The sequence below is a fragment of the Pinus tabuliformis genome, chromosome 5_2, assembly GCF_031772625.1.
Source record: "Pinus tabuliformis cultivar Carrire ecotype Pingquan chromosome 5_2, CPIR1, whole genome shotgun sequence".
Lineage (NCBI taxonomy): Eukaryota > Viridiplantae > Streptophyta > Pinopsida > Pinales > Pinaceae > Pinus > Pinus tabuliformis.
In genome coordinates this window covers 348771512-348787446 of record NC_142306.1, presented here as the reverse complement: position 1 = coordinate 348787446, position 15935 = coordinate 348771512, and the positions used below count along the sequence as shown (strand labels likewise).

Genomic DNA, 15935 nt, shown 5'->3' with positions numbered 1-15935 from the left:
AATACTTAATTACCATCTAATTTGGCTGTTTGTTTGTATTGTTGTGTCATCTTATGTAGGTATTTAATTGAAGACTGTCTGGTTCATTAGAATTAAACTGCTGGAAAACTCTGCTCTGCAATTTTTCCCTAGGTAATATTGGAGGGAGAGAGAGAGAGATAGGGAAAGAGAGAGTGCAAGCTTGCAAAGAGACGAATTTAAAAAGAAAACTGGATTATATTTGCCTATGGTCAATTGTATACTCATTTACAGTACTACTATTGAAGAGGATATGTTGGATTCGTGATTTTATCTCATCTGTTTGTTGTACTTTGAACTACTGTGACTCAAGTACATTCTGAAACAACTTGATTGGACGTGCAGGGTTCAAAACCTGCTGGCTATGTCTGTAGAATGGGTATTATTTTTTCATCCACTTTTATTCTCTTTATAATTTGCTGCATTCATTTTGTTATTTGGTCTTATGTGGATTATGTTCAATTGCAAACTACATTGGTATCAACATCTTTCCATTTGGACCACACCCATGGCCATCTGGCGTGTTACTGCTTAAACTAGCAGGGGGTCCTGGGAGGGGTTCCTATAGAGCAACTACTAGGTCAAGTGGCAACAATGGAGCAATAACTCAATGTCACCTCAACTAAAGCTCCATGCTCTTTACGGACTTTCACCGATGGGAGGAGTCCCGATATGAGAAGAATCACTAGGAAAGATAGATCAATGATAGGACATAAAGTGATTCCAAAGCCTATTCACAAGAGAGGCTCAGATGAAAAGCTTACTTGCTTTAGAAGCAAGATGTATGGCTCTCTAAGAAGGGCTAAGAGGATACTTGGGTCTAGGGTTGAGAGGTATGTCTTGATAAGAGGTGCCCTAAACCAAAGAATCCTAGAAGAATAGGGTTTCTAAGCAATCCTTGTGGAATTTGAATGTCAAGGTTGCGGGACCACAAAGAAGCCCTAGTGGACCCAAACAAGGTCAAGGGTGTGGAGTAAGACTTCAAATAGATGGACTTGACCAAGTAAGGGAGGAGAAAAGGATAAAAAAGGTAAGATTTGACTTGAAATTTGGATGTAATGATCCTTGATGAAACCACTAACCAAAGGGCACCTAGGGAAGAAATGGTCTCCGAGCTAGGGCTTGAGATATCTTGAGATTCCATCATCGGAATAGCCTCAAATTTGGAGGACCTCAAGAGGACTCACCAACGCAACTCTAGACCAATTTTCACCGATTTTTGATGGCTACAATAGAATTTGTGTGATGCCCTAGATGGCCTTCTAGGTTAGGGCTTAGAAAAGAGAAGAGGGAGGTGAAAGAAATCTTTGTTTTGATGATCACCTAGGACTAGACTAGTGCCTAGCCTATTGGGAGAATGGAGTCAATGTAATCCAATGCTTAGAGATGACTTATACCCAATCAAGGAGTCTCCTAGCAACTTCACATGGCCTAGAGGCAACAACTAGGTCACTAGGAAAGTTTATACTTCTTTAGGTGCTGCAATTGGTGACTTATCGAGGTAAATATGAGCAATCATATACCCCTAGGACAATCATTCACTATACTCAACATAAACATATAAAAGGCCCTCACAAAGACAAGATCAAACAAATTTTGCATTTCATTAGGGTAACTACAGTAGCTTCATGAGTGAAAATATTTCATACATTATACAAGTGCAATACATGAAAAAGAAACAATGTAAAGTCACAAAAATAGCGAAAATTTCCAATCACCAATAGAGACAAAAATCGAAGCTCCAAGATAAGAAATAAGTCCTTCCAAACATCGAAATGTATTAAACTTCCAATTTGTCCATCAACAAGGCTAGCGAAATTCCCAGAAGAAACAATGATCCAAATCCAAGTGATGATCAAATGAAATGATCATCACATCAATATATATCCTCCCTAAGGGGTTCGATTTGCCTAATAAGGCCTAATAATGCCCCTACTAATAAAATAATGTGCACAAATAACATCCCTTAGTGACAAGACCACCAAGATAGCTCCATAATACAACAATAAACCTCCCAAGAGGGAAAAATAATAGAGACAATAGGTTGAAGGGCCATTGAAGAGGTCTAATGGAGTCCAATGTGTGCCAAGATGAATAAATGAGCTCCAAACATAGTGATCAAGGGGTTGGCCCTGTTGAGAAATCTAGGGCATCAAGGTTAAGTGATTCTCTTCTATTAGTTACTGCTTGTGAATGCTTTTTACTTTTTAGATTATGATCTTCTTTTACTTATGTTAGTATAGTATTATTCTTCATCAAACAACTACCAATGCATGAACCATAAAGAGACAAGAGACACAAAATGTAGGCTATAAACCCGAACAAATTCTTCTTCTTATAGAGATTCCAATTGACGAATACCAAGACCAAGACTCTTGACCTATATTCCACTCCAAGACCAAGTCACAAACCTTCCTTGATGAAATCCTTTGTCAATGATCCTTTTGCTCCTTCCTCCTTCTCGACTTCTTCTTTAACCTTGACCTCCTGCTTTAGATCTTCAGCCTCCTTGAATTAGGTCTGCAATCCTAATTTAGAAACCCTAGCTCATGCATAAGACCTTATCTTATGCCTTGATTTCCTTTGCTTTGGATAGGGTCTTCTTCTAGCTTGACTCAGCTTCCTTCTTGACTTGACCTTCTTCCAACTTGGTTGCCCAAAGAGGACTGCAATTTTTCTCGTCTCCTTCTGCTGCAACTGATCTCTTGCTTCTTCACGTGTAGAGGAAATTAACCCAAATTAGACCTGAAAAGAGCTCGGTTTTTACTCTTCTCTCCTTTGCTTGATAATAGGCTTCCTTAACGAATTTCACACCTCTTATTGCAGACTTGATGATGATCAAAAATCTCTGCCTGAAATAATGTCGCGCTGCCCTATTTATTGTGGCTGGAGCCTATAATAAGCCGACTTGAGAGTGGGTGAGCCGACATGTTTCTTTGTGTAGATTATTTACTCCATCTTGAAGCCGACTTGACAGACAGGCCTTGTGCTTGTCTTGGAGGGATTTTATATTTATTTAATGACTCATACAAAATGTAATAACCCCAAGAAGGGTCCTTCATAAATGAAATTGACTCTCTTTGATTTTATGACCAATCCTAAGGGCTCTCAATGGGAGCCATTACTAAAATAAAATTCCTTGCTCATGAAACCCATGAGAGTAGGATTACAAAGATAATTTTATTTTTCTTCTTTTTATCAATTACATAAAATCACTATTACACATGTCATTATGAAGACCAAACCTAGTTACACTTTTCAACATGCCCCTTGATATCTAAGCAAACAACTTGAGGTGTCCCCAAGTGGCTATTGGGGCACAAAACATCCTCATGGGTCTCCAAATGGATCGAACAAGCCTATATCCCATTTGTAAGGGCTAGAAGAATGATGCAAGCCCACCCATTGTTTCCCTCGGTGAGACACATCGTCGTCTGGGCCCTAGATCATCTTCCAAGTGTGTGGTGCAAGAGTGGAGCCAATTGGGCAAGGTGGTCCAGGTGCATCTTCATTGCCCAAAAGGTGGAACACAAGCATGCAATAGGTGGAATTGAAGGATTCCAAGAAGTGGCAATTTGCTATGAGCTATGGTAGAGACCCGTGGCTCTTAACGCTCACCCTACAAACGGCTGACCCTTTGGAGGGATTGGACCCCATATAAGGAGACTAAGCCCTAGATGAAGACCCACCTGCAATCCTGTATAAGATCCAATCTGTCCCCTCACCTTCCAGTACAACAGATCATTAGTGAAATTGAGTAAATAAGCTTACAAATCATGGAACCAAGTGGACACTTAATGGTGGCATGCCTTTCCATAGTGGGTTTTAGAACATACATGTGTCTCCAAGTTCAAGAGGAAGGTTAACCAAGGACCCTATTAAGTGGTTTCAATCACCAAGGGGGTGACATGTCCATGGTACATCCATCAAATGGCATGTGGCATGTGATATAATGGTGGAATGGAATGGGGCATTAGGGGAAGGCTCCAAGCCACATGCCACAATACAAGGGTAGCCATAATAAGAGAAGCCCACACTTGAGTGTATGAATGTAGGAGGGAGAAATCATGGTACATGAGTTTACCTCAGCCTTTGTTTTTCCACCCTTCTTCATATGCCTTTTGCCTTTTATTGCTTTTTCTTTTGTAACTGCTCGAGGCCTAGGGAATGAGAACATGATCCTTAAGGTGGGGCACTTTATCGCCCACCAGAGGTTGGGCAATCGTGGGTTCCTAAATGATGTAAGGGGCCAATGTGAGGGCCCTTAGGAACCAGGGTGATGGCCATGATGAAAGGGGTAGTGATCATGTTTGGCTTTTGCCCACGTGCTAAATTTGTATGTCTCGGCTGTCTTTTGCATTTTATGGTACATTTCTTGTTGAGAGTGGCCAAATTATGTTTTTTTTTTTCTCTTATTGGCATCAACCTTTGGGGCATTGTTCCAGGCTCAACCCAAAGTGTGGACAAGGGAAGGGGAGGCTAACTCCTTGTGGACCCAATGGACAGATGTGGACCTGGATGGGAAATATGGTGAATGGGGTTATAATGAGATGGGGAGAGTGATGTATATGGTGTCGGTTAGCAGGACCACACAACCAAAATCAGGGTTTCCCATGTAGTGCCACCCCTAAAACTAATAGCCAATAAAGGAGATCCCACGGGACTAGGATACAAGGCTAACCATCAAATTGGACAAAGGAGACAAGAGTACAAACCAAGCCCACTCTTTCTGCCAAATCCCCCCACTAATCCATGCCCAAAAGTGTCCATGATAAGTAAAAAAAATACCCAACTACACAATGTAAAGACATACCTTCGGGGTTGGAAGGCCCACCTTCAAACATACGATCATAGCAGATGGGTGAGGGAGCATATGGCTAGCTCAAGTGGCGGAGATAGTGGCCCATCGAGCTATCTGGTGGCTGCTGGCTGCCGGTTGAGGACCATATAGGAGAAAGATTTTCTTCCATGGATACCACCCACAGATGGTGGGTAACATGGCCCATGGTTATTTCTCATGTTTTTGGTTATATACCAAGGTATAACAGAATTTTTAGAATTGTGCCCTTTGTTTCATTATTAACTTGAGAGATGCTACATCTATATGCTTGTGCTTATGAATTAGTCTATGGGATGACTTGTCAAAAGAGATTGTGTACTAACTAATGTAATTGTGCATCTAGCAGTATTGATCAAGAAATGAAATATTTTTATGCAATGTATTTATTGAGGTGCTTTTTGTTGATTACTTGATCATGAAGATGAAATTTGTTTACTTGTCCCAGAAGTATGGAAATGGAAGCTCAACCTCACCACTGTATCTAATCTATTTATGGCATTTGAGTTTACTGTTAGAAATTTAGTTTGCAGTGCACTTTGACTTTTCCAGAAAATTATATTGATACTAAGTGCATATTTTTATTGAGGCACAACTATTGTCATGCCAAATACACAAGCTGATTTTCGTTGCTGGCATGCTTTGCATTTGCTTGGAAGGTAACTACAAAGTTTTGCGAGTTACAATCTATAATGAGCAGTCTGTATGCCTTGTTTTATGCTTTATCTAGTGTTTATGGGAATCTTATTCACAAACATAGCTATTCATTTTAAATAAAGCTAATGACCTTGGAATTATTTTGTTTGCAAAAAGATTGTCACAGGATGACGTTTTGTTGATGTCTATTTCGAAGTTGTCTTGAACCATTAAAGGCTAGAGAATTTTGAATTAATTGGGTTGCTAGATATATATTGGAAGGGTGATGCCAAAATGTACATCAAATCTGAAAACCATCTTAGGCACAAGGTGGTGCTTCAACGTCTTAAACAATGAAAGACTAGAAAATGTTGAATTAATTTGGTTGTTAGAAATCTACTGGAAGGGTGTAATGAACATTACATTTAAAAGCCATCCTAAAAGACGAGGTAGGATGAGGTGCTCCATCAACATATTTAAAGTATACCTTTTGATTTATTGATTAAGTATTAGGATTTGAAGTTGAAATTTCTAAAAACAATACAAAATGCTGAAACATTTACAAAACACCAATCACATAAGACAAAGACCTAAAATCTATAATACGTGGCTAAGGATAAAGAAGTGACAAGAGCTCAATAATTTCCATGCAAATAGCCTTTGCTTAGCTTTAGGTGAATCTTTGTGTCGGACTCATTTCAAATGTGGTTGGATCTTTTTCATTTAAGATCCTCAACTATTGCATGGTCTTTGCTATTCACAAGGTTGAAGTGCAAGGTTGAAGTGCAAGATATCACAATTTTGATAGGGAGAATACTATGCTAAGTTATTGGTCATTTAATTATGATTTCTTAATTTTGAATATATTCTTTAGTAGGTCTATATGCCATTGTGGCGATAGTGAATTTCTGTTGTGTTGCTTTGCATATAATCAAAACGGCAAGAATTAGACATTTCATAAATTATATAATTGAGTACTTTTTAGAGTATAAATATTTATAAACTTTTTGCTTGTGGTCTTGTTGTAAGTTTATATTTTCTTTTTTAACTCTTTGTAAACCTGTTATAGCATTTATTTGTTATATATTTCGATGTATGAGCTTTTAAGATCATTATTAATAGCATGCTTTAGTATTATAAATTGAGCCTGTTGACCTCTACTGGTCAACCAACCATGCAGTGCACCCCGATTTTCTTGACAGAAAGAAGCAGCACCTGATCAGCATGTCCGTGCCATCCTGCCATCATCAGCAGCTTGATCTTTTTGATTGTAAACCCAGTCTGCATGTATTAATTGTAAATAATCTTAGCAGACATGAGTCATGTATGTAATTTGCCTAGGTGGACCTAACTTTCTGATGTTAATCTACGTCCCGGAAGGTTTTTTGTCTCACCGATCCACGGATCGGCAGAGTTTTCCTTCAAACCTGACCCCAAAGCCGGGATTGATTTTGTCATTAGAACTTTAGGAGAATCCTAGTGTGTCGATCTGCTAGATTATCGTTGTGTCGCAGAGCTGGGTGTTTTGTGAGGGTCTGTATTAAATGGGTTTGTCCCTTAAGTTGTAATTTTGTAAAAGTCATGATGTAATGTGTCCTGAGGGTCGAGAAATGTTTTAAATCCCCTCATGAGTCCTAAGTCCTAGGTCCTAGGTGATGTTTCCGAAGGTTTAGTTTAGTGATCCATTTTAAAATGAATTAAAAAATTAAAAAATGAATAAAAATAATAAAAAATTAAAAAAATCGAGCAAAAACCCTAACTAATAAAATAATATTATTTTAAGTTAATAAATCGACGGATGAGATCAAGAGATGTCTTGATCCTCATCAACGGTCGAGATCATTTCTACATGGATCACTTGAACTAGCCGTTAGGATCATTTCCTTTATATAGGGTCTTAGGGAGTCATTTGAGATCATCTGATTTGTGAGTCTGTACTGAAAGCTCTCTTGTAATCTGATTTCTGATTAATAAAGAAGACTTTGGGGTCCAAATCGTGTTGGTGTTGCTCTCTGGAATTGCTGTGAGATCTTTAATTTTCTGCATATTTCAATTTTCAGCCATTAATCATAGCTAGTTTTTTAGAGTAGTGTGAGCACAGGTATCTTGTTCCCCTGCTAGGGTTTGAGGGCTGCTAGGGTTTCTGAAATAATGGCAGGTATCTCCATTATTTCCTGAGATCTAGCAGTTTTCTCTCTCTCTTTGCTGATGGTTGCTTGAGATGTGCAGGAAAACATTTTTTGAAGGAAATTTTGTGGGCGTTCGGGGAAGTTCTCGGTTGAACCAGCCAACTCCCGCAAGCACTTTCTGTGCAGAGCCCAGCTGATTGTGCCCTGGGTTAATCTTTTAAGTTTATTTCACGTTTTACATTGAGAGATTTTTCTTTCTGTTCACAGTGAAGTTCAAAATTTCTGATATTCTGAAAGCATTACTGCAATTATTGTTAAATCTGGCATTTCAGGGGCCAAATCTGTAAATTTTTAAGCTGTCATAAGGTTTCATTTTTTTTTTAGGGTTTTCAGTTTTCGTTTAGGGCGTATATCATTTCTTGGGTGATTTCATCATCTTTGGCTGGTATCAGAGAAAGGAAAAATTTTTGACATACGCTGTCCTACTAGTCTGCTTTTGAGCCATCTTCAGAAATTCTTCAGTGATCGAAGCATTTGCGTGGCCTGGTTGTGGATCTCCTGGGTACATCTTTTCAAGCACCAGAAATTTTCTCACCAATCTGTCAAAGACTTGGTTTGTCGCCGCAGGTATCGAAATCATTCAACATACCAGGTAAATGAGATTTCCAGGTATATTGATTTCATTCAGTGAATCATTTTGTTAGACGGCTTGGGCATAATCCGTAGCAGAAAAAATCGATTTTTTGGGTCACATAACGTGCTTGAAGTCCTGAGTATGTGACAGGGGTTTCGATTCAATTCGGTTCTTTATTCATCGTATATGCAATATGCAATTAAGCTTCTGTCCAGGGTTACGATTCTCGTCCATTTACGCAAGCAATCAACAGCTTCAGGGAAAACGCTGGAGGGTTTATATAATAGCTGGAGCTCCAAATTTGCAATCGCACCTGCAAAATACACAAAGAAATCAAATGATGCGGGCCAGGTAATATTACTATATGCGTTGAAGAATTAAGCCCCAGTTGCGCAGATCTTCCATCACCATTTCATCTGCAAAAAACCGTCAAAATTCTTTCAGCACGCGTATCAGGTAATGCGTATTGGTATTTTAAGGACAAAATCATATAATGGTAATGCTCTTATCACTTTCGACGGCAGGGTTTCTCTGCTTTAAGACGGGTTCTCATTTCCGATTCGATACACAGTTTTCGCTTTCACGTTAACAGCATAGTCTAGTTAGCCGTCTGCGTGATTGCCTTTAGGGTATTCGCGTGGGTATCTCTTAGCTTAAATTTCAATGCGTTTTAATTTTTAGCGTAGGTTAATCAGTTTCAATGTGTTGCATAGCATAGTTACGTATTTTTTTTTAATTTTTAGATGTAAATTTTTAATAAATCGTTTTCTGTTTTTTTTATAAAAAATAAAAATAAAAAAAAGGGGTCTTAGGTTTAGATTTAATAAATTGTGTATTTTTTTTAATATTTAGTCATTAGATTTTAATTTTGTTTTTTTTTTGTTTGGTTATAAAAAAATAAAAAGGTTTCATTTAATTAGATTTTGTAGTTTTTGTTTTATAGCTTTTAATTTTAGATTTTAATTTAAAGTAATTTAGGTTTTAGATATTAATATAGTTTTAGGAATTTTGCCCTTTTTATAAAAAAATAAAAAATAAAAAAAAATAAAAAATTTTCGTGGAAAATTATTTTTGCCAGTCTCAGTGGTTTTCATGTTATATCTTTCACGCTGGGATCTAAATTTTCAAGCCGAGATGCGAAATCCAATGTCTGGTTAATAATTCATGATGCTCATGGTGGTTTAAGGCATTTATCTCTTCAAAGCTTTCAGTTGCCGGATATCGTTTTGGTTGCATGATTTAGCTGATGATAGATGGTTGCTGTTCATGGTACATGTTTCTTTATCATTTAAAAAGTAATCATTTAAACATTGACTCCACAAGGCACTGGTCTATTAAATCTCTAAATCCATCTAGTGCTTTTCATATCGTGTCTCGTGTCTCCCAACCAACTGTTTGGCAGTTGGTCTTCACTATCTCGCAGGGTCTACCCCCCTTAGCCGCGGGAGACAGGCTTAAACGGAGGGATCGGGGATCAGAGTGACAGCCCCCGGTCCGAGCGTTGTCGTGCCAATCTGCGCGACAACATTTTTGGCGCCGTTGCCGGGGACAGAGTTTTTCTGTTCCTGGGGTTTCATCGACATTCATCTTCTCATCTTCTCATCTCTCATTTGAGCTGGCAGATTCAAATAATTTGGGCATCTTTTCATCACATATCAGCAGCATCTCTTCGGTTTTGTTTCTTGTTTGGGTGGCGACTCCATTTTTCTCATTTTTCCCAGACAAGAATCTTTCCTCATATCTGCTTGTGGTTACTTTTTGGATCCTAGAATCAGATTCATTGTTCAAGTGGCGACTCCACTTCTCTCATCTCTTAATTTTCTTGAGCAGAAATCTCTTTCTATCATCCATTTGATCCCTTATTGTTCATCATGGATTATTCATTTAAACCATGTCATTTTACTGATAATCTCCATGATCTTCCGAAAGAGGCCATTGGTAAATTACTTAAGTTCTCGGGTGATGATTCGGTCGCTGTTAAAAGGCATTTAAACATGTTTACTTGTGTAATGATCTTATACTGTAGATTTCCTCAATATAATAATGAAGATTTCAAGATGCGTCTATTTGTCCGTTCTTTAGAGGGTGATGCCTTGAATTGGTTTAATAACTTTCCTAATGATTTTTTCACTTCTTTACAAGACATTCTCAATGCTTTTAAAGATAGATATGATAGTCCAAACAGCTTGCCTTCTACTTCTAAAATTGTTGAGCAGAAAGAAAGTAATTCAGCTGTTGAAGAAAGATTTCAAGGTCAAAATGTGTCATCCACCGGAAATATTGCAGATCATCATAGTGAAAAATCAGGGATAAATGACAATGAAAAGGAGGAGCAAAAGCAAATAATACAAGATTTAAAGATGCTGGTGAAAAATCTGGAAAGCAACCAAACTAATCTTATCAATAATGTTAAAACTTTACGCACCCATCTGGAAAAACGTAATAAGGAGATTGAGGACACGCAAAATCAGCATGCTAAGGAAATTGAGGCCATGAAAACTAAACATGAAACGGAAATTGGAAACATGCAAGCGAATCATAAAGAAGAGATAAATTTCATGCAACATTGCTTGATGGACATAGAGGAAAAGAATGATAAGGTAATAAAACACATGCAAGAAAACCATGCCATGCAAATCAGCGCTATAAGGGATAAATGCTCTAGTCAGATGGATGCCATTAGAATACAAGTTCAAAAGATTCAACAATGGTCAGATGATAAGAGAAACCAAGAGCCTTCTCATTTGCCGCAACAAGTTCCATCTTACTATGAGGAGGTCATTAGGTGGATAATTGAAGATGATCCAGATAAGCTTAAAAACGATAAAAATCAGATGCAAGACACAAACGGACTTAGCATGCATATCTTACACACTTCATCTGATAGTTTCGAAACAGAAAGTTCCAGATCATCAGTAATTTATCCTGTCAGAAAGAAGAAGCGCAAGAGGAAGAAGATTAGACGAAGATTTGATGCATCAGACGACCGTGAGCAGCTTGATTTTCGGATAGGAAGGAGTCCTACCATATGCAAAATTGGACATGGCACATCCGACAAGCAGCCGACAGATTTGCCTGAAAGCAGGCAAATGCTCAGTATGCACTATATTGAACACATCTGATGCCGTGAGGCATTTTTTGTATTGTATTTCTAACTCTACTCCTTGTCTTTTCAGCATTTCATTTCTGTTTTAGGATTAGATTTACTTTTCATGTTATTAGATCGTTAATAAATGAAGAGCTTTTATCTTTCCTGTGCTTAATGTATATGCTGATTTTTTGGGATGGACGCTACTTATTTTTGTGTTGTATGGATGCAGATTCTGGATTCTCACATTCCTGCAAGCAGCAACGTGTCCCCAAGTAGAGCCAGATGTTGACCTCTACTGGTCAACCAACCATGCAGTGCACCCCGATTTTCTTGACAGAAAGAAGCAGCACCTGATCAGCATGTCCGTGCCATCCTGCCATCATCAGCAGCTTGATCTTTTTGATTGTAAACCCAGTCTGCATGTATTAATTGTAAATAATCTTAGCAGACATGAGTCATGTATGTAATTTGCCTAGGTGGACCTAACTTTTTGATGTTAATCTACGTCCCGGAAGGTTTTTTGTCTCACCGATCCACGGATCGGCAGAGTTTTCCTTCAAACCTGACCCCAAAGCCGGGATTGATTTTGTCATTAGAACTTTAGGAGAATCCTAGTGTGTCGATCTGCTAGATTATCGTTGTGTCGCAGAGCTGGGTGTTTTGTGAGGGTCTGTATTAAATGGGTTTGTCCCTTAAGTTGTAATTTTGTAAAAGTCATGATGTAATGTGTCCTGAGGGTCGAGAAATGTTTTAAATCCCCTCATGAGTCCTAAGTCCTAGGTCCTAGGTGATGTTTCCGAAGGTTTAGTTCAGTGATCCATTTTAAAATGAATTAAAAAATTAAAAAATGAATAAAAATAATAAAAAATTAAAAAAATCAAGCAAAAACCCTAACTAATAAAATAATAATATTTTAAGTTAATAAATCGACGGATGAGATCAAGAGATGTCTTGATCCTCATCAACGGTCGAGATCATTTCTACATGGATCACTTGAACTAGCCGTTAGGATCATTTCCTTTATATAGGGTCTTAGGGAGTCATTTGAGATCATCTGATCTGTGAGTCTGTACTGAAAGCTCTCTTGTAATTTGATTTCTGATTAATAAAGAAGACTTTGGGGTCCAAATCGTGTTGGTGTTGCTCTCTGGAATTGCTGTGAGATCTTTAATTTTCTGCATATTTCAATTTTCAGCCATTAATCATAGCTAGTTTTTTAGAGTAGTGTGAGCACAGGTATCTTGTTCACCTGCTAGGGTTTGAGGGCTGCTAGGGTTTCTGAAATAATGGCAGGTATCTCCATTATTTCCTGAGATCTAGCAGTTTTCTCTCTCTCTTTGCTGATGGTTGCTTGAGATGTGCAGGAAAACATTTTTTGAAGGAAATTTTGTGGGCGTTCGGGGAAGTTCTCGGCTGAACCAACCAACTCCTGCAAGCACTTTCTGTGCAGAGCCCAGCTGATTGTGCCCTGGGTTAATCTTTTAAGTTTATTTCACGTTTTACATTGAGAGATTTTTCTTTCTGTTCACAGTGAAGTTCAAAATTTCTGATATTCTGAAAGCATTACTGCAATTATTGTTAAATCTGGCATTTCAGGGGCCAAATCTGTAAATTTTTAAGCTGTCCTAAGGTTTCATTTTTTTTTTAGGGTTTTCAGTTTTCGTTTAGGGCGTATATCATTTCTTGGGTGATTTCATCATCTTTGGCTGGTATCAGTGAAAGGAAAAATTTTTGACATACGCTGTCCTGCTAGTCTGCTTTTGAGCCATCTTCAGAAATTCTTCAGTGATCGAAGCATTTGCGTGGCCTGGTTGTGGATCTCCTGGGTACATCTTTTCAAGCACCAGAAATTTTCTCACCAATCTGTCAAAGACTTGGTTTGTCGCCACAGGTATCGAAATCATTCAACATACCAGGTAAATGAGATTTCCAGGTATATTGATTTCATTCAGTGAATCATTTTGTTAGACGGCTTGGGCATAATCCGTAGCAGAAAAAATCGATTTTTTGGGTCACATAACGTGCTTGAAGTCCTGAGTATGTGACAGGGGTTTCGATTCAATTCGGTTCTTTATTCATCGTATATGCAATATGCAATTAAGCTTCTGTCCAGGGTTACGATTCTCGTCCATTTACGCAAGCAATCAACAGCTTCAGGGAAAACGCTGGAGGGTTTATATAATAGCTGGAGCTCCAAATCTGCAATCGCACCTGCAAAATACACAAAGAAATCAAATGATGCGGGCCAGGTAATATTACTATATGCGTTGAAGAATTAAGCCCCAGTTGCGCAGATCTTCCATCACCATTTCATTTGCAAAAAACCGTCAAAATTCTTTCAGCACGCGTATGAGGTAATGCGTATTGGTATTTTAAGGACAAAATCATATAATGGTAATGCTCTTATCACTTTCGACGGCAGGGTTTCTCTGCTTTAAGACGGGTTCTCATTTCCGATTCGATACACAGTTTTCGCTTTCACGTTAACAGCATAGTCTAGTTAGCCGTCTGCGTGATTGCCTTTAGGGTATTCGCGTGGGTGTCTAGTTAGCTTAAATTTCAATGCGTTTTAATTTTTAGCGTAGGTTAATCAGTGTCAATGTGTTGCATAGCATAGTTACGTATTTTTTTTTTAATTTTTAGATGTAAATTTTTAATAAATCGTTTTCTGTTTTTTTTATAAAAAATAAAAATAAAAAAAAGGGGTCTTAGGTTTAGATTTAATAAATTGTGTATTTTTTTTAATATTTAGTCATTAGATTTTAATTTTGTTTTTTTTTTTTGTTTGGTTATAAAAAAATAAAAAGGTTTCATTTAATTAGATTTTGTAGTTTTTGTTTTATAGCTTTTAATTTTAGATTTTAATTTAAAGTAATTTAGGTTTTAGATATTAATATAGTTTTAGGAATTTTGCCCTTTTATTAAAAAAAAAAAAAAAAAAATTTCGAAAAAATATAAAATTTTCGTGGAAAATTATTTTTGCCAGTCTCAGTGGTTTTCATGTTATATCTTTCATGCTGGGATCTAAATTTTCAAGCCGAGATGCGAAATCCAATGTCTGGTTAATAATTCATGATGCTCATGGTGGTTTAAGGCATTTATCTCTTCAAAGCTTTCAGTTGCCGGATATCGTTTTGGTTGCATGATTTAGCTGATGATAGATGGTTGCTGTTCATGGTCCATGTTTCTTTATCATTTAAAAAGTAATCATTTAAACATTGACTCCACAAGGCACTGGTCTATTAAATCTCTAAATCCATCTAGTGCTTTTCATATCGTGTCTCGTGTCTCCCAACCAACTGTTTGGCAGTTGGTCTTCACTATCTCGCAGGGTCTACCCCCCTTAGCCGCGGGAGACAGGCTCAAACGGAGGGATCGGGGATCAGAGTGACAGCCCCCGGTCCGAGCGTTGTCGTGCCAATCTGCGCGACAACAGAGCCTTGTCGCATATATATCTTTGAACATTACTTCTTTTAGGTGGCTAGATATATGTAACACGCTTGTTTGAGCTTCTTTTAGGTTACCTGTAGCACGTTTTTTTGAGTTTATGATAACTTTAGACATCATGATTAATACAAGTTCCCGAAATAACAATTTTGATTCTTTCAACTGCATGTTAACATATAATTACGAACCATTCATGCAAAATGTATTTGTTATCATTATGTAATCATAATTACTTTGTATACAGGACCTAGATATGGTGACATGGGCATGCAGTCAAGGAATACCTCTTGGAATTGCGAAATGAATCTGCCAGGTCAATCCCATTTAGTGGGGTGATAGAATATTTTGTCTTAGATATATGTTGCCTTGAATCTATGTTATTGAACCAAATGAAGCTATGTCATAAGCAACTTATAATTTTTAATAGAGGGCTAGCAATTATGCTTATGAAATTACAGCAATATTTTTTGTTGCTGTTGTTAATGATCATTACATGATTTTATCATAATATTGCTAATGCTCGAAAGAAACGAAAATCCTTGTTGAGTGAGATGGGAAAAATGTATATCCAATGGCATGCTCTCTATGAGCAATAATTGTTCCTTGTAAACTCTTTGTTAAATTTGTTATTTATCTTCTTATAAGTGATTAACTTTGCAAATGACATTTATTCTCTTTTATTTCTTTGCAATGAGACTTCTTAGAATAAGCATCATAAATAATGGGATAGTAAAGGTATGTACTTGGCATTTTAGGTGAGCCAAATTATTTTGGTTGCTGTCGAGCATGTTCACAATAATTAAAGGAGAAACCAATTTAATAATACGTCTCTTTTCCTTGCAATTGTGCTAGTGTGCCAAGATACACAACATAAAGCACTCTAATTCTTATACGTTAGTGCATGAAGAAGAACAACAATTTCATTGAATTTGGATATATCCCCTAGAATTTAGGGTCTAATAGTATCAATATTGGATTCTGACACTGCCAATATTGGATAGGAATATATCAATCTTTAAATGTTAGATTTTCAACGATGCCAATTTTAGTTTTCAACATACACACATTTGTTGAAGTATGAGCTTAAATACCACTATGATATACCTTAGTTCTTGTATTAAGATTGAAAAAAAGCAAATTTGA

At 37.4% G+C, this 15935-nt stretch overlaps 1 protein-coding gene across 5 annotated transcripts in view; it reads left to right on the top strand.

Annotated features, from left to right (window-relative positions):
* FUS9 (Ubiquitin-conjugating enzyme family protein) overlaps positions 1 to 4443 on the top strand; it is a 181110-nt gene extending 176667 nt beyond the window's left edge. For 3 of the 5 annotated variants that reach the window (XR_016261733.1, XR_016261734.1, XM_089436358.1), the window contains exon 5: positions 60 to 454. The gene's annotated coding sequence lies outside the window, so the exon portion shown is untranslated. Of the gene's footprint in view, positions 1 to 59 lie in introns of all 5 variants that reach the window. The other 2 variants (XR_016261732.1, XM_089436359.1) reach the window with 2 other exon arrangements.
* The last annotated feature ends 11492 nt before the right edge of the window (positions 4444 to 15935 follow it).